Here is a 22575-nt window from a genome sequence, read left to right as displayed (position 1 = left end):
AGCGGATCAATAAGTCCATACGCCCACAGTTCGAAGGCTCCGGGAAGGAACGCTTAAACAGCAATGATGACAGTGAAGGGAATTGTGCTTTTTACCGCCTGTCAGCAAAATAAAGTTCCTTTTTTTAATCTGAGCTACTTTCCATACAAATGTGTTCCTCGCTGCGTTCAGCTGGCGCAGCAGAGCAACACTCTGCTCACACCAGATCAATGTCTCATTCTGTAGGATTCAGAAACTGTGAAGTTGGTGAAGTGCTGCTCATCAAGGAGAAAAGTGGTGAGTCAACTAACTGTGATGGTTGCGCACTGACCTCGAGGGATAATCAGTTCACATCGTCAGCACCAGGGTGCGGCCCTGATACGCAACGTCTATGTCACGATCAAACCATTACAGTTTTTTTCAGTCGCTAACAAGCGTCATTGAACACATTTCCACAATGCTTACATTTTCTTAACAGACAAGCTATACCTCCCAACAAAATGATGGATTGTTTTTGTGTTATTTACGAATGTTAACACACAACATCCCACAATAGCAAAAACAATATTCCAAACCTTAGATACAGTATCAAACCTCTGCTTCTGCAATGATATCAGTTCAAAAACAATATATCTCAGCTGATAATAAAAAACAATTGAATAATTGACACACAGCTGATTTATGTTGGCTAAATTGGGCCAACCACAGCTGATTCCAGTCTGGCTTAGACTCATTGGCAGGGGTTATATCTTTCTATTACATTGACACTAATACAGTAAAAGGAGGACTTTGAGGAGTGATGTTTTTGGAAACAGAAACAGAAAAAGACTAACTTTTTATCTGGGCTTTTTGCTGGAAAAAACTGATTTGCGTTTTACTGGAATGCTTTTGAATGTGAACGTTACATGTAGACATACAGTTCCCAACCAAGAAATTTAGTGTAAAAACGGTAGATTGCATGTTTTACATGCAAATACCTGTAAAACTGAAACATAAAAGTCTATGTAGGTTTTGTAATGTCAATAATAGCCAGTATTTTGAAACCTGGTGTACTTTGATTGACTGCATGTACCTTGTGAAGTGTAAACAAGTGTTATTCTTTGACAGAATAATTTCATTTTGAGTCAGATTTCCAGTGTTTTGGTAAAGTTAGTGTGTGCAGAGAAAGATGTGTTCTATTTTGAAATGAAGAGTTAGTAAATATTTAACAAAATGTCTTTTTGAGAAGAAAATGATCCATTTGGCCAACTGTGTTTTGTAGGAGTGAGTCTGTGTTAAGAGTTTAGAAAAAGTATCTGAAGTATGGGGAAGCGCTTGTTAGCGATTGAAAAAAAAACTGTAATATGACTAATTAACTTAGTCAATAAACTTCCTGAAGATGTAAGACTTGCCCCAACCCACTTTTAAAACTAAACTGAAAACTGTTATGTTCACCATAGCTTTCTGCTAAATCTTTTAATGTCTGCACTGTTTTTAATTATTGCAAATATGTTTTTATTCTCCTTTTCTTTCTGTAATGCATTTTTAATTTTGCCTTTATTTTCTTTTAATTCTTCTATTTTTTTTGACTTTGTTGTATGATGTGAAGCACTTTGAGTCTGCCTTGTGTATGAAATGTGCTATACAAATAAAGTTGCCTTGCCTAATTCTCATGTCTTCCAACAAACAGGCATTTCATAACAAGTAAGGTATTGATGTTGTCCAATCACGTCCACTCTCATTCTCTCGCTGTCTTCCTCTGTCTAATGTTTCCTCTCCCGTTCCCTGCCAGTCCTGCATTAGTCCCATTGAGTTGGTGCTACAGTATATGAAGAGGCTTTAATTGAAACAGTGGAAGGCTGATTGATTCTGGCTGGATGTGTTTAAGGAGCCTCACTGCTCCGTTATTGTGCAGTAACGGAGCCTTTAAAGGGATTTCCCCACTGTCTAGTTATTCTAGTGCATCTGCATGTGAAGTCCCCAAAATTCCTTCATACTATACTTGTATGTCTCACATGTGCTTCGTTTCATCATTATAAACTTTCACGAATGGTCTTTACTACTTAATATCATTATTTTCTGTTTCTATTTTCATTTGTTTTTTTGTTTTTTTAATACTAATGTATTTGTTTCCTGGGGAACTATAAAAATAAATATTTTTTTAACTGATGCTTACCACTCCTAATCAGGCAGCGACCCCCAATTCTCTCTGCTGGCCACCAGGGGGTGACTCCTCCCTCATTGTATAGAAGTCTATGAGAAAATGAAACTTCTCTCTTGACTTATTATCTTAGTAAACAATTGTAATCATGAGTGAATGGTTTCAATATCTATTGAGGCTTCATTTTTAACGTTTGCTCTATTTCTTCGTATTGTCGTAATTTTAAACTCTGATCATGCAAACAAATAATGAATAATGTGAATGGGTTACACCTCCTGACCACATGAGAGCGATAAGAGACGAATGGACCCATGGCAGATATGAGTACTGGACATAAATGAATTTGCGTTCCTCTTTTAATGAGCTGGGACACTTATCTTATATGTTTCTACTGTGGGATAACTCCAAGTATTAGAATGAAAAAAAGAACTGTGGAGGAGCTACGGGTGGATCTGATGAACATGAGCAGCACTACCACCTGCTTCTTCTGTAGTTCTCTCTTTCGGTGCCAGTTGTGTGAAGAAAAGTTCTTTCAAATCATTTCTTCTGAGAAGAGGCTGTCACATGAGGCTCGAGTATGAGTGTTGTTGTTTTTTTTGACACATTCTATATTTGACAAATTGATTTGACTAGTTAATATGCCTACATCATTGACAGGAGTTCTGTCAGGCATTTATCAGAGACCTGTTCAGTGCCACATCACACAGCAGATTTCTTTCATGACGTAATTAATGAAATACCATTGCTATATTTAATACACCATTCTACGGTATCACCGTATGACCACCCGGGCCTAGCTTGGGGCAGGGCTCTGCTGTTTGTGTTCATCATATCCACCCGTCGCTCCTCCACTGTCCAAATACGGTCACTTCCTTCTCTGGTTGCAACATGGCAGTTGCCAAAATGTCTAAAAACCAGGGTAAGATCACCATGACTACATCATCTGTGTGGTCAGCAGGGTGGGGGGTAAAATCATCCATTTTTAATACTTAAGAATTGTACCTCATATTCAGACGCTGCTTGTGTAGTTTAGACTGCACCACACTAAATGACAGTATGAGTATGAGCGAGTGGTTTAGGGGGATCTTAGCACTCCAGAACAACTGGCATATTCCTCCAGCCAAGACAACCAAGAGGGTGATGGAGATGAGCAGCAGAAGGACCCTTCAGTCACTCGTTACTGCTGAATGACATCTGTCAAATGCCTCGTGATTCTTTTCAAAACTATGAGCTGAAATTCAGGCTCCTTATGATGAAATGGTGAGTCCATGCTGGGGTATAAATATCTTATCATGATACTTGATAGATTCAAGTGTTACAGAGCACAACCAAAATTATAAATTCTAGTTAACAATTAAAAACAACCTAGCTGTCTCTATTCCTTTGTATAGATTCCAACCGTTTCCATACTCAGGATATAAACCCATAAATCAATAGATGGAACATTCTGTACATCTCCTCAGAATAAATTCAATAAGCCTTCACACAGGAACAAAGGAGAACACTGTGTCTGCGCTGGAGAACGAGGACACCACTTTCTATGTGTTCATGTAACTGGCTGATGGACAACGCTGTGCTGCTGCCGGCTGCTTCTCCTCCACTCTAACCTGTAACTCTATTCCAGCACGGGTTAGGGTTATCGTTGGCTGTTCATGCCCTCTGTCAAAACATGGAAGGACCTCTATCGACCTTCGACTGTAATTCTATCAAGGAAAAGTTACATTGTGATCATTAACACGATGGTTGTATCTCCCGGCCATACTTTAGGTTCACGTAGAGCACAGAAACAAGACATATCATCCAAGAGGGGCTGCATGCAACACTATACAGGAAGTACTGCACAGCCGGGTCTATGATGAGGTGGTCTGTGTGAGTCTGTTCATGCTGACTAGATGGACTAGGATTCATAAACCAGGCCATCGGGACGTTTCCTCTCCGTTGTCTCCACAAACAGTGATAAATGTTCATGACCTTCAGGTGACAATCACAGCACCTCTCCTTCGCCACCGCGTCGTGTGTGTGTGTGTGTGTGTGTGTGTGTGTGTGTGTTGACACCATGCAGACAGCCACTGAGACCTCTGACAACTCCCATAGGACCAATTAGAGTTGGAAAAAGAAAGGAATGTCAGCCAGCGAGCAGCTTGTGTGTGTGTGTGTGTGTGTGTGTGAGACAAGTACAAACCCAGCCACCGCTTTCCATCACAATAGACCAGCCTCTAAAGGCAGCCAACAGCTTCCACAACGCCTGTCCAGTTCTACCTCAGAAACACACACACACACGGACAGGAACACACACACACACAGAGTCAGAAACACACTTCCTCAAAGAGGCATCAGAGTCCGGTCCCTGGTCCTTGGGAGTATAAAGTGTCGTTATGAATAAACCATAAAGAAGGAGCAGAAGCTGCACCTTCACTTCAGACACTTCGCTACAAGTTTTTGGAAGAGTCAACTTTCTTCACCAACTTTTTCCGTATGAATCATTCTCTTTAATGCAGAGCAGAAAGACAAGAGGGACATGGACACACAATAGCTGCGGTCAAAAAGTCCAGAAATGCCATCCTAACGCCTTTCCCTCGACCTTGAGGGAAAACATCATGAGTCAGGAGCTCAGACAGGAATCTGACTGTCCTTTCACTAAGCTACGTCATTATGATGTGACGGCTGATGAGTGACGTGGGTCTGCGGTGGAGAAACTACAGTGATGGACTCCAAAAAGCACATGGTCCACTTCTCCCCATGTTGTTGGTTCTATAAGCAGCTGGTTCAGGTCCAGCAGCTCCTCTATCCTGCTACTGTTACATTCAACTCTGCTCTATAAACCAACACACCAACACTGTTCACGGGTGGAATATCAGGAACAATATATCAATGTCAATATTCACTATGGGCAGTAATGTGAAGACTCAGGGTTCATCCTTTAGAGACCACGAACATCTGGAGCAGATATCATGAAAACAGTCGTTGAGATGGATTCTGGAGCAACAGCGACGAATAAGACTGTATTTATTTGAAGTGAGAGCGTTGTACATACCATCCATGTACTTATTCATATTCATGTTTCTTGCAGAATATCATTGTGCCACACTCCAGCACTTCCAGCTGGATCAGAGAGATGCAGACTTTCTCCAAAAGGACAGGCAGTGTAGTGGATGAAACGTCATGCAAGTCAAAACCCTGTGATAATCATCTCGGTACATTTAGCTCCGAGTGCCTGTTCCGTACTAATCTGCATATGCTGGTGGACCCTGGGCCTGTTCCCTTCCTTTTCATACTGTTCATAATAATTGTAGGGTGTGTGTGTGTGTGTTTCAGCCCTTAAAAAAATCTGAATTCCTAAGACATCTCTCAAAATGCCTGCAAAGTGACGACCAATGTGTTTGTTAGTAGCATGAATCCTGACTTTGAGCCCAGTGGTTCCTATCTGAGTATTGGGCTGAGGTCGAATAGTCAAACAATTAGATCCTAACTCCTTTTTCCTTGACCTTGGGGGTAAAACGTCACAGGGTTAAGGAAAGGTGGAATGAGAACTCAAAAGGATACGCTAGTCATTATATGATGAGTGACAGCTGATGATCGGCACAGGTGATTGACGTGCGTCTGCGCTGGAGAAACTACAATCATGGACTACAAAAAGTGCGTGATCTCCTTTCGTATAGGAAGGTCCGTTGCATCCGATGCTAAAGGAGCTCTGAAAGGAAGCATTGGAGCTCCTTTCCTTTGCATTTAGAGAATCCGAACGGCTCTTATCATGGCGGCCACTTGTTTACTTCCGGGTCACTTCTTCAGTTAGGGATCTTCCTAAGAGAAATAGACTATTCGACCGCAGCCTGGGTTTCTATTCGTCAGCCATTTTGTGCTGTCATCCGGCCATGACAAATGAGAGAGACAGGAAGTGTGGGGAGCGAGAGAAGGACGGTGTGACCAGCACATGTGGTGTGCTAACATTTGAGCAGAATTCACTCGACTGGAGAAATATTGTATATTTGTTAGGGACTACTTTCAACCGCGGATCAATATGGATTATTTCTGCCACCGGGACAGAAGGACTGAAATTATACTCTAAATACTTAACATTAAGAAGAGTTTATAATCCTTTCAACATTAGCTTTGATTGATGCTAAATATGTCCAACTATGGAGATGCATTCTGGGCTCTTATGTAACAGCTGTTGGGACCTAACCGTTAGGACTACACAATGCGGCCTACAAAGCCTACACAATGCGGCCGGACAATGGGACAAAGGAGATAAAAAACTACAACCACCATTTTAGTGTCACCTCCACCTGGTCGCGAGATCTGACGTCACACAACTGGTGCCCTATTGGCTGGCAACTGCATGGGACTCCCCCGGACCAGCCGTGAGCTATAAATCCCGGCGTCACCAGAAGAACCTCCTCTCTCCAAAGTAACTCGCGTTACGCCAGGAGGTGAAGATTACGTCTGCAGCGTTTCCCTTTGTCCTAGGCCGCAGTCTTTCCCCCAAACTCGCTGGACGAGCAACAGACTGTTTTACCCCTCTTTTTCTCTACTCGTTTTATTTTTCTTTTGTTTATCATTTTGGATCCCGAGGAGACCACCGCGACAGCGCGACTCTCCCGTTCCCCGCGGTAAGAAGAAAACTTTCTTCGTCCCAGCTGCCAGCAGAACGGATAACTCGACCCGTCTTTGTCTGAAATCAGCTGACTAAATCGCCGAGCCCCGCGAGTGTTCATCATTTCCCTGCAGAAGGAAGAATAACTAACGGTTTTCTTCAACCAATTGGATCCGGCGCTGAACGAGCGCCCACGAACTACCGTCCGTTGCCGGCGTCAAGGAACGGCATCACCGCATGGGACGAAACCCTCACATCGACACATCTCACATCGACAAAAGTAAGAGGCTATTTGTCTGGGCAGAAGCAGAGATTCGATAGTCTAGGACATGCTTGTAATTCTTGTTAATGTGTTTTAAGTTCTGATCGCGGACCGCCGAGTCTGTTTGTTCATGTGCTGCTGTATGTGAATGCTGATCGTGTACCCACGCCGCTGGGATGATTTCTGTAACAGTGTTTTCGACTAACCTCCGCCATATTCGCGAGCTCAGAAAGCATCTACTATCAGTTAAAAGACCGGTCTCGCGGAATAAACGCCAGTTCATTCACGCGCGCCCGTGTGATAGCTGCACGCCTTCTGAGCCTCAGAATATTGCTCACACACACACACACACACGCCGCACACACGTGTCCTAAGCCAGCTGTTCCCGGCGGACGCTAGGGACATAGCTACATCTGGTGGCTACATACGGCTATCTCTCTCTCTCTCTCTCTCTCTCTCGCTACTCCATCAGACGTCAGTGGCTCCGCCCCTGAACGCTGCGAGGAATAGCTCCATCTGGTGGCCGCACATAGCCATCTCTCCCTCTCTCTCTCTCGACACACACGCGCACACGCACGCACGCACATGCACACGCACGCACGCACACACACACACTCCACGTGTGTCTCTCCCTTTGTTTAAGCTTAGCTTTGTGTGTTAGGTAGTTAGGTAATAAGGCTTTGTTAATTGCAGTGTTATTGATTGTGATCATTATTACTGGTTTTAATAAATCTTATTATATTATAACTAGCGGTCTCTTGTGCTTGTTGTGTATATGTCACTGGATAACAGCAGGTTGTGAAGGCTAGTGCTTGAATTTCTCGCCCTTCTTAATTGTTAGACTGTTTTATGCTTCCATGCCAATGATCACGATGATTGGCATGTGAGTATAAAACCTTTATATTGAGACTGAATACAGTTTTAGGTTATCTTTTCCCTGATCCCAGGGTGGTGCCCCGTTTATTCATGATTATATCATGATAATATATTAAAAATAATTATTAATACCGATAATCATATTGATATTGATAGTTAACTGTTGATAACCAAATCTGCTCCTGCTACAACACCAACACAGCTGAGGCCAAAGAGTTTCCTGAACCCGAGATCCTGGTCTGCTCCAGATTTCTGCCTCCAGTATAATAGGGCAGTGTTTTCTCTCCACTATGTGGCGCTGTAACTTTTTGCTCCTGGTGATGATGGGACTCTGAAGATCCTGAATGTGTTCTAGCCTTGCTCTATGTGGAAAGGGTCCTGAGAGTCACAGGATAGGATACTATCAATAAACCTGAATTGAGCTGAACAGTGGTGAGTCTGAGACTCAGATTTAAGCTTTGTGTTTATGGTGATGATATGTGAACCCTCTATACTAGCGGATGCTATGTTCCCGGACCAACAGTCTACCCTTGTTGGCGGATCATTAACCGTTTACCGACAGCTGGCTTGTGTAACTGGATAATCACAGAAATGAGGAATGCCTTTGTGTCAGGCCTCATAGGAAGGTATGTGGTCTTTGGCATGTCTTCGGGTCTGATTGGATGAAGTAAATCATCATCATCTCTTCCACCTGGGCCCTCTGGTGGACACCATGTAACTGGTGTGTGGGGGGGTAGGACTGACCCACATACTGTCCATGGTATTTAGTGTAAGAGAATGGATGTAAAGACCTTTAGTGCATGTAAAGTGAACGACATAAACATTTGATCTAAAGCTGAGCTGCTTCACACCGAGCCATCTACTGACAGCTCACAGCACACAACGGGACATGTACACCGAGGGTCACGTAATCCCTGCTCCCTGGGTTTGACCCCAACACACACACATACACACACACACATACACAGTGGGTCACCCATTCCCAGCAATTACTAACTGCCAACCAGCCTAATCCCTCACGAACCTGAGCTGCTTTAATCTGAACAAAGGGGAGATAATAGATGTTGGTGTGTGTGTGTGCGTGCATGTGTTTTTTGTGTGTGTGTGCATGTGTTTTTTGTGTGTGTGTGTGTGTGTGTGTGAGCTCTGATGATCTGATGTCTCCATGTGCATCAACAACAATTAGTGCTGGATAGTGTTGTTGGTAGCAGATGGTACGTTAGGATTTACTGTGTTATATAAGCACTGAGAGGACTGGGGACTGGGAGGGACCTGATGAGGGACCTGATGAGGGACCTGACACATCCGATTTGATCAGACACGAGCACACCACCTTGCAGCAGGAGGACCGGGGACCCCAGAACCTGTATGATCATAGCATAGTAGGTGTTTTCACAGAAAGAAGACCGTTTCGACTGAACTTTGGTTTGCAGCTTGACGCCTCAACAGAGTCTCCTTTTACACAAGCGTCCGGCTTTGAGGAAGCAGAGAGCGTGACATGTAACACAACGCCATGACGGTAGTGTGATGTGTTAAATAAGTCTAACTGGGGTTGCAGGGTCCCAAACAGGCTACCTATGCTGTAGGTGCAATGCTACTGCCACCGCCTCCTCCCACCCCTTCAAGTTGATCCGTCCGTCCATTTAATGTCAGAGGTCAGGCGGGAATATCAGAAATAATGTAAAGGTTAATAGGAATAAGCAAGCTAATACTGTAATAGGGTAGCGAATCCAAACAGGCATACAAGATAATGGATAAAGGACCCAAAAAGAGAAAAAGAAGAGATAAGGGAGAAAAGGAAAAGACAGAAGCAAAATGTATGAAAATAACTGATGTGTCACTGGCAGCAGTGAGACATTAACAGTCCAAATGAAGAGGAGGAAAGTGCAAAAAAAAAAAGACAAGGCCAAGGAGGTGATACGTACACACAGCAGCGTTAATGGAGCTCAGAGGGGATTCATACGGAGGCCGAGTCTCACATGAATTATTATTAACCCAAACAAGAAGAATTGGAGTTATTTTTCAAATGCCATCCTAAACAAAGTAGAAAAAATGCACTCAAAATGCAAGAATGGCAGAAATGTTTGTCCACCCATCAAAGAACCAGGAACATGAGACTAGTGCTCAACATGCAGATGCACAATAATCAACCTGTATATTGATGCCCTAACGCACAAACCATACCAAAGTCATATTGTTATATTGCAGTGTACATGCGATGGCAAAATTGCCAGGGCCTTGTTTTCTTCCCAGTACAACCTTCAGGTAACATAACAACGTTAAAGGTCCTCTTCTGGGCTGAATCAAGGTGATGAAACATGGGTTGCAGTCGAATCGTCAAAAAATGAGGTCCTAACTCCTATTCCTTGACCTCTGGGGAAAACGTCACAGGGTTAAGGAAAGGCGATAGGAGAACTCAAAAGGATTCGCTAGTCATTATAATGCTGCTGATGATTGACAGCTGATGATCGGCACCGGCGATTGACGTGCGTCTGCACTGGAGAAACTACAATAATGGACTACAAAAAGCGCATCTTCCACTTCTCCACATGTTGGTTTTATCAACAGCTGGTTCACTGACCGGCTTCAGGTCCAGCAGCTCTTCCTTCCTGTTTGACCGTTTGCTTTATTTACGTTTCATTTGTGGTTTTAGTTTCGTTTTTGTCAAACATTTGTAACATGATTGAAATAAATAAAAATATCATTAAATTATTATCACTGTCCACACATTTATCAACACAATTCCAATTACTATATGTCTGCATGAAAGTCATTGTTAAATATGTAAATGCACATATCGTTTGTAATCATGAACGGCCGAGGTGTGCAGCACTTTAAATGTTGCTCTCGCTAAGAATTGTGGGTCGGCGTGATCTCCTTTCCTATCGCATAGGAAGGTCCGTTGCATCCTATGCTAAAGGAGCGCTGAAAGGAAGCATTGGAGCTCCTTTCCTTTGCATTTAGAGAATCCGAACGGCTCTTATCATGGCGGCCACTTGTTTACTTCCGGGTCACTTCTTCAGTTAGGAACCTTCCTAAGAGAAATAGACTATTCGACCGCAGCCTTGGTGGACTCTGTGAAGAGGACCCGCTCCCCTACGTATATAAAGTCCTTCCTTCCTGCTGCTGTCAGACCGCATAATAAACACTGCATCCAGAAGAGTCGCTCTACAATTATATTTTAAAATGTATTTTTTTTACTGCTTACTTTATAATATCTTTACTGTTGCTCATAAATATGTATCTCTTGTTGCACTATGAACACATCTTGGGGATTTGCTGTGTTGTAGTTTCTTGTTTCATATGGACCAACGTACAGTATATCCTATAAACACAATATATCAAGAGAAGTAGGGTCATTTTCTTCTATACAATCAGAGAGGAGTCGCCCCCTGATGGCCAGCAGACAGAATGACAGTTTAAAGAACTCTAGAATTGGAAGTGGCCAGCTTGGATTGGATACCAGTGAGTTAGCAGCTCACAGGCTGGATGGAGGCTAGAAGTATCCTCATCTGTATTGTTTAGTATCTGACAGAAGTACTCTGCACAGTCATCCGTCCTTCGGGTGACTAAACAATTTAACTACTTCTCCCATAAGGCACTGAAACATTTAGAAAAAGTACACTTGTAATTAGCTTGAAAAACATCATTAGAAGATAAGCAATATCTGTCTTCATTTATATAAGTGATAATTAACAATATACTGACACATGATAAGTAGTGTTTTCTATGTAAAGAAATGCGCTAATGATAAAAGAAAAACTGGGTCAAAACAAAAACAACCTGACAGCCCATCTATTAATTATATTAGAATCTCCTGTTATATCACAGCAGCAGCAGCAGCAGCAGCAGCAGCATGGCCTGTCCAATCCAATCAAAGTGAACCATAATCAGAAAAGGAATCAACAACTTAAACTTTGTCTTTGTGCTCAGATATAATCCAACCGAAGAAAGAAACACAATGAACTACTGCGGTGGTTTCAACTCAACAATGAAACTGTCTCTCCTGCTTCTCCTTGTAGCTCAGATTAACAGACACAGACCATCACAGCAAACAAATAAGACAGTTACCTTCTGTGCATTTGCCTTTTCACTTCCTGTTTAGTCATCTGAACAGTATTACTGCCTTTTCAAATATAATCACACATCAAGTTCTCACAGAGTGACTGTCAGTGTCTTCTCTGCTCTATACCTGCAACATCATTTTATCTGTTCATGTAGGACACCCTATATTCCTGTGACATGTGGTTGGTGACGTCAATGATGTCAGTAATGTTGGTGACGTCAATGATGTCAGTAATGTTGGTGACGTCAATGATGTCAGTAATGTTAGTAACGTCATTGATTTTGGTGACGTCAGTAATGTTGGTGATGTCAGTAATCTCAGTAATGAGGGTGACGTTAGTAATGTTGGTGATGTCAGTGATGTAAGTGAAGTCATTGACCTCAGTAATGTTGGTGACATCGCTGATGTAAGTGAAGTCAATGATCTCACGGACGTAAGTGACGTCGGTGATGTCAGGAATCTGGTGATGTCACCCTTTTGCCTTGTGAAACCTCTGGATCAGTGAGTACCAGCTGCTGTAGCAGGTTTTCATTTCCGTTAGACTTCTGCAGTGTGTAACTAGTAGTGATGTCCAAATGAAGCTTCGTGAAGCATTTTCTTTATTTTCTGAGCCCAATAGATGGCGCTCTTTGTTCAACAAAGGGTTGAAGGCCGATATATTTCCATTGCTTTCAACCCTTTGTTGAACAGAGAGCGCCATCTATTGGGCTCAGAAAATAAAGAAAATGCTTCACGAAGCTTCATTTGGACATCACTAGTAAATAGCCTTTGAACTAGGGCTGGGCGATATGACCTCAAATCAATATCACGATATATTGAGGAACTCACCTCGATAACGATAAATGAACGATAAGTAACCCCCCCCCCCCCCCCCCCCCCCGCGCTTAAAAAAATGCCACTTTAAAGGACTGTAAAACTACACTGTAGTTAAGATTTATATTATTTATTTGGTAGTATAAAATAACAAAGTATTAAAAATACAGTCTCTATAAACAAATTCAAAATATGGAGTTGTCAAGTAATCAGGTTCTCTATAACAGGATAAACAAGTTTACATTTCACATTTTTCTGATCGACATCGTCCTCGCTGAACCCAAAATGTTGCCAAACGATCGATGACGCATTTCTTTTGGGAACGAGGTGCTCTTCCTCCTCGACCAGATTTAAGGTGCGTGTCCACAGGGGCGATTTTAAACGCGTGTGGACGCGCCGCTTCCCAGTATTGCACGCTTGGTGGGCTGCCACTAGAGGATGATTGACAGGCGCTCTCCTTTAAACAACACATTTTTGCGAGCGTTCCCGAGGCGGCGAGTCGAGCCCGGCGCCTCTGATTAGCATAAAGTAGATTCGACTTCAACTTTAGGCAAATGAGGAGCGGCCAACTCGCGCGCCGTCTCTCGACATTCGCCGCAACGCTACCAGAATGCATTGCACAGCTTTTCACATAGACAATGAATGGGACGCGGGGAAACACCGCTGCCTGTGGACACGCACCTTCACCCACACTTTCCCTTCTTGTTACAGACTGGATGGGGTGGAGTCACGTGACTGCACACGCTGTATACGTAGTACAGTACAGCCGAGCGTCTTAAAGGGACATGAACATACTGGTAGCCTACCTACACACACAGCCAGACAAGAAAAAAACGACTTTTCTTTTTTTTTTTTTAAACCGAATATACCGACATGGGCAAAATGACGTCGGTTGTCGTCGTAAATTTCAGTATCGGTACATTTTCGGTGTATCGCCCACCCCTACTTTGAACCAGGAGTACTTTGGCAAAGCTCTACTGTGTTCCTGTCATGTCCTGCCTATATACAAGTTCTCTTCTGTGTTACCTCAGGTTAGCTACCAGACACTAATGAGTTAGGATTAAAAACAGCCTCTCATCTGACTTCAGTCAGAGCGGGGGAGATGTCGGCGTTGAACAGCGATCTTCTGTATTTGCAGCCACAACAGTCTGGGCCAGGAGAGTTGTAATTGGAGGAGCTGTCAGGCCAGAAGAAAGGAAGCTCCTTGCAGACAGATGCAGCTGAACACCTGTCAGAGGATAACGGCTCATTTGATGTCGACGCTTTCTGCAGTGTTAAAAGCGGCTGCTACTCCCACTACGTGCTGCTGCCGACAGCTATAGACCGCTAACTGGGTTTCGATCGTTCTGCCGCGTATTAAAACATTCCTTCGGCCATCGATGGCAGTGATGGAGGTCTACAGAAGGGATGGGATGATACAAGAATGTATCGCCGATCGGGATAAAAAACACAGTCAGTTGACGGTGGGGAATTTTCATTGTTGGGATAATACATAATATATATCGTCATAAGTGACTTCCAAAACCTGTCTAGCCCACTATCAAGGTAGACATGTGAAGAATAAGGCCTGATTTAAAAAAATACAAAAAGTATCGTGTCATATAAAAAAAGCCGACTCACACAATTAAGACATATGTTATGATTAACTTATTTCAAATGGTGCAATTATTTCTTCTTTCACTCAATGACGCAATGAAAACATTTGTTAGTGATTCCAGTATGTTTATGTGGCATATTTATCGATTATCGGGATAATATTGAGAATTGCAAACATTGTGGCAGGACATTTTCATATCGTCCCATGAATAATCTACAGGTTAAAAAGATGTCTGTTTGAAACACACACACACACACACACACACACACACACACACAGACACACAGACACACACACACACCTCAACTACAGCCAGGCTTCATGTAGTTTACGAACACCTGGGTAGACTTGGTGGTATCACCCCCCCCATACGTATACAGAGCACAAAGACTAGTTGTCGGATGTCAACGTTAATTAGCACACAGAGCCGTTTCAGGGCTTCGTTAGCATGAAGAGCTCCAGAACTGAACCGGTATGAGTCTGTCAGACCCCCGGGGGTTTGAACTTTGGATGTTTGAACTATGTTACTTACTTACTTACTGTAACTTTTTTATAGAAGAAAACTGAGAATATGACTGACAGATATGATTTCCTTATTGAGGATTATGTTTTTAATTGGAAAAAAGACAATAACAGCTTCCTGGCTGAAGCCAGAGGCCCCAAGCATAGTGCAATGGAGAACCAGGGTGAAAACATGTATACCATGGAAAAAATCACAGCAAGTTTGACGAAAGATAGGCACCAGTGATACAAGTAATGCCAGACATATAGTCATCTCTATTTTATTTATTCATTTATTTTTCTTTCTTTTAGGTTTTTTATTGTTGTACTTGTAGTGTGATCAGGTACACCTATGTGCCATAACTTGTTCACCTGTTTCCTGTAAAATAAGTAATGTATGGGCATGTTTACTATTGTATTATTATAAAATCAAAGTAGTGACGAGGTGTGCTGCTCAGAATAAGGAAATAAGAAATGACCCTTACTAAATATAAAAAGACAATTTTAAAATGACAGATATTGGACCAGAAAGGGACAAGGAACTGAAACAGATGCACCTGCTATTGCGGTCTCCGTCTTGATATTGGTTGTATAAATTGTATGCTGTATGAATGTGTTGAATAAAAAAATGAAAAAAAGACGAAAATTGATCGATCGGATATGCCTGGTTTCTTTTTCTTTTGTCTTCAATGCCAAAAGTGTACATTGTATTAATGACTTGCTTGTGTATATATGCTGTACTAGTATGACAAGTTACATCAATATGTACATATAATATAACATGTATTATATGCATCAATTCATCTGCAGATCGTTTGTTGAAACCATTTGAATTTTTCCAGATTCTGTTTTATTTTCCCCAAATTCCCTGTTTTCTGTTTTAATTTTTCTAAATTCCGTCTTTTCAGTTTTAATTTTTCTAAATTCTGTTTTCAGTTTTAATTTTTCTAAATTCTGTGTTTTCAGTTTTTATTTTTCTAAATTCTGTAGGGTTTTTCAATTTTATAGCATTTTTCCCCCCATCAAATGGTCTAATCATGTGGTTGATGAATCAAATTTAAGAAATTTACTGAAGAAACTAGTAGTTCTAATTCTAATTCCTTGTCATTCATAGACCATACACGTGCATACATTTGCACGTGTATGTGCAATTATTTATGGAGGAGTCATATTATACCACCCACTTTTTCAAACCCTCCCGACTTTCACCGTGTCTAAAGGCAGCACATCTGTGGATCCACTCGCCGCTATTTAAGTTTTACTTTCAGTTGTGAATCAGTTTGTTTCTGATGTGAGATTCTGTTTGTAGCTGCTCATCACACGGATTCTTGCGGGTCGACTCATTCTTGTTGAAAAGTTGTATGTTGAAAGGTTAGAATAAAAGTGTTCAACATGGCTATCGACCTGTGTGTGTGTGGGTGTGTGCATCTCAGCCCCGCTGAGTGAAACAGACAGAGGAGAGACGCTGGATGAAGCGGTGTGCCCGTTAATTACACTATATTAAAAGATTGATCCTGGGATTTTATTAATCGATATCGGAACATTCAAATGAAGATCGATTTTAATCAGAAAATTGATTATTTGAACCCAGCCCTAAAAAGAACTCAATAAGTTGAGTAGAGGTTCTTGTCTTGACTCTTGTCACGGTAGCCACTGTAAGTTAACTGTCCCCTTTACTTCTTCATCCCATCATCATATTGATTATCGGTGCCTGTTCCATCCGACCTTACATCACACGGGACTGTCTCCTGTTAACATCGTCACTATGTTTAGCTCTGCCACTGTTCATACGGGAAGTGATCCTTATTTTATTTATTTATTTAACCTTTATTTAACCAGGTAAAATCCCATTGAGATTGAGGATCTCTTTCACAAGGGTGATCCTGGCCAAGAAGGCAACAGCACAAGTCAGAACCTTATGATGGTTTACTGATGGCATCGCAGTTCTTTTCACAATAAAAGCCCGATACATATACATCGCTGTTTGTCACGTGAACTTAAATTACAACAAATTAGCTTCCACTACAAAAATGATATCAGCAATGATTATTGATGAATCAGCAACAGTTGATCAGAAGTACTCTACATCAGGTGTGTCAAACTGATCCAGTAAAGGGCCGCTGTGGCTGCAGGTTTTCATTCCAACCAAGCAAGAACACACCTGATCCAACCAATCAAGGTGTGAAGGCAAATCAGGTAGGTGAATAAGTCGAGTCAGGTGTGTTCTTGCTTGGTTGGAATGAAAACCTGCAGCCACAGTGGCCCTTTACTGGATCAGTTTGACACACCTGCTCTACATAGTCCTCAATATAGTTTTCTACATAGTCCCCTATACAGTCCTCTATTTAGTCTTCTACATAGTCCCCTATATAGTCCACTATTTAGTCCTCTATGTAGTTCATTACATTACACACCTGCCCTATATAGACCTAGTGATGTCCAAATGAAGCTTCGTGAAGCATTTTCTTTATTTTCTGAGCCCAATAGATGGCGCTCTCTGTTCAACAAAGGGTTGAAGGCCGATATATTTCCATTGCTTTCAACCCTTTGTTGAACAGAAAGCGCCATCTATTGGGCTCAGAAAAAAAAAATGCTTCACGAAGCTTCATTTGGACATCACTATATTAGGGGTGTAACGGTACACAAAAATCTCGGTTCGGTACGTACCTCGGTTTTGAGGTCACGGTTCGGTTCATTTTCGGTACAGTAAGAAAACAAAATGCAAAATATAAATGTGCTAGTTGTTTATTACTTTTGTGCTTTTAACAGTAGGAACATGCACTGGAGCTAGAATGCTGCTCAAAAATATAAATACAAGTATTTAAAATATTTATTTAAAAAATAAAAATAAATAAAAATAACAGACTGTTTCTTTAAAAAATATATTTTCTCCATCTGATGTGCAAAAATGAAAAGTTGCAACACTAAACAGTTTCAAGTTGTTGCTCAGATTAAATAACATGAATAAGGCTCAGACTAAAAATAAATAAAAATAACAGACTGTTTCTTTAAAAACAAATATTTTCTCCATCTGATGTGCAAAAATGAAAAGTTGCAACACTAAACAGTTTCAAGTTGTTGCTCAGATTAAATAACATGAATAAGGCTCAGACTAAAAATAAATAAAAATAACAGACTGTTTCTTTAAAAACAAATATTTTCTCCATCTGATGTGCAAAATTGAACAGGGCAGGGAGAGGCGGTTTAAACGCGGTGGGGAGCTGTGTTTGCACTAACGTTACGCTCGTCTTTCTCCTCGTTGTAGCGATTTTCACGTGGGGGTGGTGCTGTTTCAAATGCGTCAACAGGTTTGACGTGTTGCCAGAAATATACCTGACCTCACATGAACAATGTCGGCAAACCGCTTTGGTTTTATCAACCTCTCTTTGTCCCTGTTTGTATCTCACCGGGAAGCCGAAGTGTTCCCAAACGGGAGACCTTAATGTCGCGGGAGGGTCCTCCAACTCTGGCTTGTTGCCAACGCTAGCGGCATTAAGGTACGTGTCCACAGGGGCGATTTTAAACGCGAGTGGACGCGCCGCTTCCCAGTATTGCACGCTTGGTGGGCTGCCACTAGATGATGATTGACAGGCGCTCTCCTTCAAACAACAGATTTTTGCGAGCGTTCGCGAGCGTTCCCGAGGCGGCGAGTCGAGCCCGGTGCCTCTAATTAGCATAAAGTAGCTGCATGTGCGGCTGCAGCATCCTCCACACATGCGGTCCTCTACTTAATATGTCCGTATGGAAACTTGTTCGGTACGCCTCCGTTCCGAACCGAGCACCCCGTACCGAAACGGTTCAATACAAATACATGTACCGTTACACCCCTACACTATATAGACCTCTATTAAGTCCTATGTATAGTCCCATATATAGTCCTTTACTTAGTCCTCTACATAGTCCCCAATATAGTCATCGACATATTCTTCTAATTGGTCCTCTATATAGTCCCCTATATAGTCCTATTTTAGTCCCCTATATAGTCCTCTATATAGGCCTCTATTTAGTCCTATGTATAGTCCAGTGTTTCCCCTAGAATTTTTTTCAGGCCCGGTGGTACCCACCGAAAAAACCCTAAACAGACGAGACGCGTGGGATGGTGTATTGGTGCAGTTGGATTAAGTCAGGTGGCACAGCAAGCAGTCTGCAATTATTATATTTGCATTCAACATTTTTGTTCAACCAGAGTGTATTCAAGGTTTTCAAGGATTCAAGGAGAGAGCGACTTATTAAGGTGCTGGTTGATGGAAATGATCCAAAATTAAGGCCCGGAAAAATATGGCTTGAAAATGATGAGCATCACATTAATAGCTACAGATACTGTAAAACACTATAACGACATATGAGTGCATATATTGTCTTATTTTATCAAGTAAAATATAAGTTATAGGTTTACTCAACAGCCTAATAGTTCATAGAAATTCAGGTAGAAATAGGTTAACTCAGAGTTCCACATCTTATCTAAAAACAATCCTTATTTTATTAACATAGGCTGCCTAAGGGCGCGATCAGTAGCGTGCCTCGGCACGATTTCCCCAGGGGGGTCCCCCGCGGCTTTGCATTCACACTGCTCCAGCCCAAACGGGCTTTGGCCCGTTAGCCGGTTGTACATACGTCATCACGTCCTAATACTACACACGCATGGCTTGATGTTGTTTTTAAGGAGCGCCGTCTCTGCATATATTTCTCGACAAAGCTCGAATGTGCGCACGAGCGGATCTGTGCGAGCAGGCAGCGCGAGGAAAGCGGATTTTGGACGGAGACACACAGCGGCATTTTTCTTATATATGCACCGGTCCGGTTCCGGCACCGGTACGGTTCCGCTCACACCACGAGTCTGGAGAGTGCAACAGCTTATCAAAATACAGTGTCAACTTTCCGTGTTTTCAAAGTAGAAAGCTTCACACTCTCATTAAAACTCTGTTGACTGAAGATCGTTGCTGTACTTAAAGGTCCATCCTGACTTCCAGAGGATCACATGCGTTCCTCTCCAGTTTGCTTGCCTGACTCAAGGAGATGTTTTATCTTCTGATAAATGTAACATTTACATCAAACACAGTTTAAATGAAATAAAGATTCATAGAGCATGGGTCACTGGTGCCCGGCAAGTACTGGTTTAACACACAAACCCAATTCTCACAGATGGACTGGAGGTGGACCTTAACTGTCTTTAGCCAGACCATCCATCCATTAAGAGTGGTGGGGGGACACACAGACAGACTACCATGCACCCCTACAGCCAACATCTAACCCATCCGAGTCCCTGCGGAGACAATGCAGACTCCACACAGGGGGCCGCTCCACCAGGCCCCTTGCTGTGAGCCAACAGCGTTAACCACAAGAGTCCCTCTGAAAGTCACAATACCGTCATGATGAGCCAACATGCCTGCAGGTTCCTCTGGAGGCCTTGAGGCTGCACAGAGGTCACAAGGGAGTTAATGAGGAATGTTGGCGATGAGTGATTCAGGCCACACACACAACGGGGCTGCTGGGAGTCTGAGGCACCGCCATGCATGCTGGGAACGCTGCTAGGGTGCAACTCAGTGGACCTCAACGTGAGACCTGGGTGATCACTGTTCCGTGAAGAGATCTGTACACCATACCAAAAGTAAAATGATGTGTGTAAAAAATGTGAAAATTAAAATTTCCAAAAATGTGGATGAAGTCGTTCCTTTTCTGTCTTTCGTTTTCCCCGTCTTAAGGGGATTTGGAGTCGTGATTAACGTTCTAATCAGCAGTGTTGCTCCACACCAGCCTTCATCTTGTCAACGCCACCACCACATGTGATGCTGCCGCTAATGATGTCCAAATGAAGCTTCGTGAAGCATTTTCTTTATTTTCTGAGCCCAATAGATGGCGCTCTCTGTTCATCAAAGGGTTGAAGGCCGATATATTTCCATTGCTTTCAACCCTTTGATGAACAGAGAGCGCCATCTATTGGGCTCAGAAAATAAAGAAAATGCTTCATGAAGCTTCATTTGGACATCACTAGCTGCCGCGTGGGCCAAAGCTGCTACCAGGACCAGGACCAGGACCAGGATACATCGATGGAAACTGATTGTATCTCCGTAAATATGATACGTGCAAAACATGGGTTTGATATTGTGTCTGACTGAAGTTCTCAGTGTAGATGGAGAGAGGTGGTCCTCCACAGCTACCGTCCCCTCTGAAACCTGGTCCTCCACGTCTACAGTCCCCTCTGAAACCTGGTCCTCCACAGCTACCGTCCCCTCTGAAACCTGGTCCTTCACGTCTACAGTCCCCTCTGAAACCTGGTCCTCCACAGCTACCGTCCCCTCTGAAACCTGGTCCTCCATGTCTCCTCTAAAACGTGGTCCTCCAGGTCTCCTCTGAAACCTGGTCCACATCTACCATCTCCTCTGAAACCTGGTCCTCCACATCTACCGTCCCCTCTGAAACCCGGTCCTCCACATCTACCGTCCACTCTGAAACCTGGTCCTCCACAGCTAGCGTCCACTCTGAAACCTGGTCCTCCACAGCTAGCGTCCACTCTGAAACCTGGTCCTCCACAGCTAGCGTCCCCTCTGAAACCTGGTCCTCCACAGCTAGCGTCCCCTCTGAAACCTGGTTCTCCACAGCTAGCGTCACCTCTGAAACCTGGTCCTCCACATCTACTGTCCACTCTGAAACCTGGTCCTCCACAGCTAGCGTCTCCTCTGAAACCTGGTCCACATCTACTCTCCACTCTGAAACCTGGTCCTTAACATCTACAGTCTCCTCTGAAACCTGGACCTCTGAAACCTGGTCCTCCACGTGTCTTCTGAAACCTGGACCTCTGAAACCTGGTCCTCCACGTCTCCTCTGAAACCTGGACCACTGAAACCTGGTCCTCCACGTCTTTTCTGAAACCTGGACCTCTGAAACCTGGTCCTCCACGTCTCCTCTGAAACCTGGTCCTCCACGTCTCCTCTGAAACCTGGTCCTCCACGTCTCCTCTGAAACCTGGTCCTCCAGTCGCCAAAGCAAACTTGGCCAACATTAACATACAAAGCCACAGTTAAACCGTCTGCTTCACTGATATGATTCTAACGCGTCATCATTCACACACAGGACCCTATTTGTATTCATCATGTCATTAACTAACCATCTGCATCACTACAGTGTGGAACTTTGCCCGGGTCGTTTTCGGTAAAGACGCCGGCTTCATGTCACACCTTCACGCGGGTCAGCGCTTTAAAAAAAAAAGCGTGTCCAAGTTGCCCAATATTAGTGCGCAATGTTGCCTCACTTTTCCCAGCTTAGCGCGAACGTTACTCCTCCGCGGATAAGTGCATGCCCTCTCCCGGGAGAGCGGCGTGGACAAACACGAGGGTCCGCTGCAGGGACGCTGGAAGCCGCGGAGAACCGGAGCCACTTACCGCTGTGCGCGGAGGACGGAGCTGCAGCCGGAACGAGCACCAGATCCATCCAAGGGGGAGACGGACTGAACCTCTGCCGGTCCCGCACTCTGCCTCCCTCACTCTCTCTCTCTCTCTCTCCCCCCCCCTCTCTCTCTTTCCTCCCGCCCCCAGCTCTCCACCTCTCTCTATCTCTCTGTCTGCCTCTCGACCCCCCCAGCACTCCACCCTCTCTTTCTCCCTCTCCACCTCTATTTCTACTCCCCTCCCCTCTCTGGTGAATCTAGTCCTTACACCCCCCCATCAAATCAACATATTGAGGAGTTCAAATGGCGACTGATTGGTCATAACACTGCTGTCGCCATTAAAGGGGCATAAGCACGCTCTCA

At 43.3% G+C, this 22575-nt stretch overlaps 1 protein-coding gene across 1 annotated transcript in view; it reads right to left on the bottom strand.

The window, feature by feature from the left end:
• Window positions 1-22336, bottom strand: part of LOC311011710 (cadherin-6-like) — a 74902-nt gene extending 52566 nt beyond the window's left edge. The window contains exon 1 of the mRNA XM_084006824.1: window positions 22208-22336. The gene's annotated coding sequence lies outside the window, so the exon portion shown is untranslated. The remainder of the gene's footprint in view (window positions 1-22207) is intronic.
• Window positions 22337-22575: the final 239 nt, after the last annotated feature.

Source organism: Eutrigla gurnardus (assembly GCF_963514095.1).
Source record: "Eutrigla gurnardus genome assembly, chromosome: 4".
Taxonomy (NCBI): Eukaryota; Metazoa; Chordata; class Actinopteri; order Perciformes; family Triglidae; genus Eutrigla; species Eutrigla gurnardus.
This window is presented reverse-complemented; position numbering and strand designations above follow the sequence as displayed.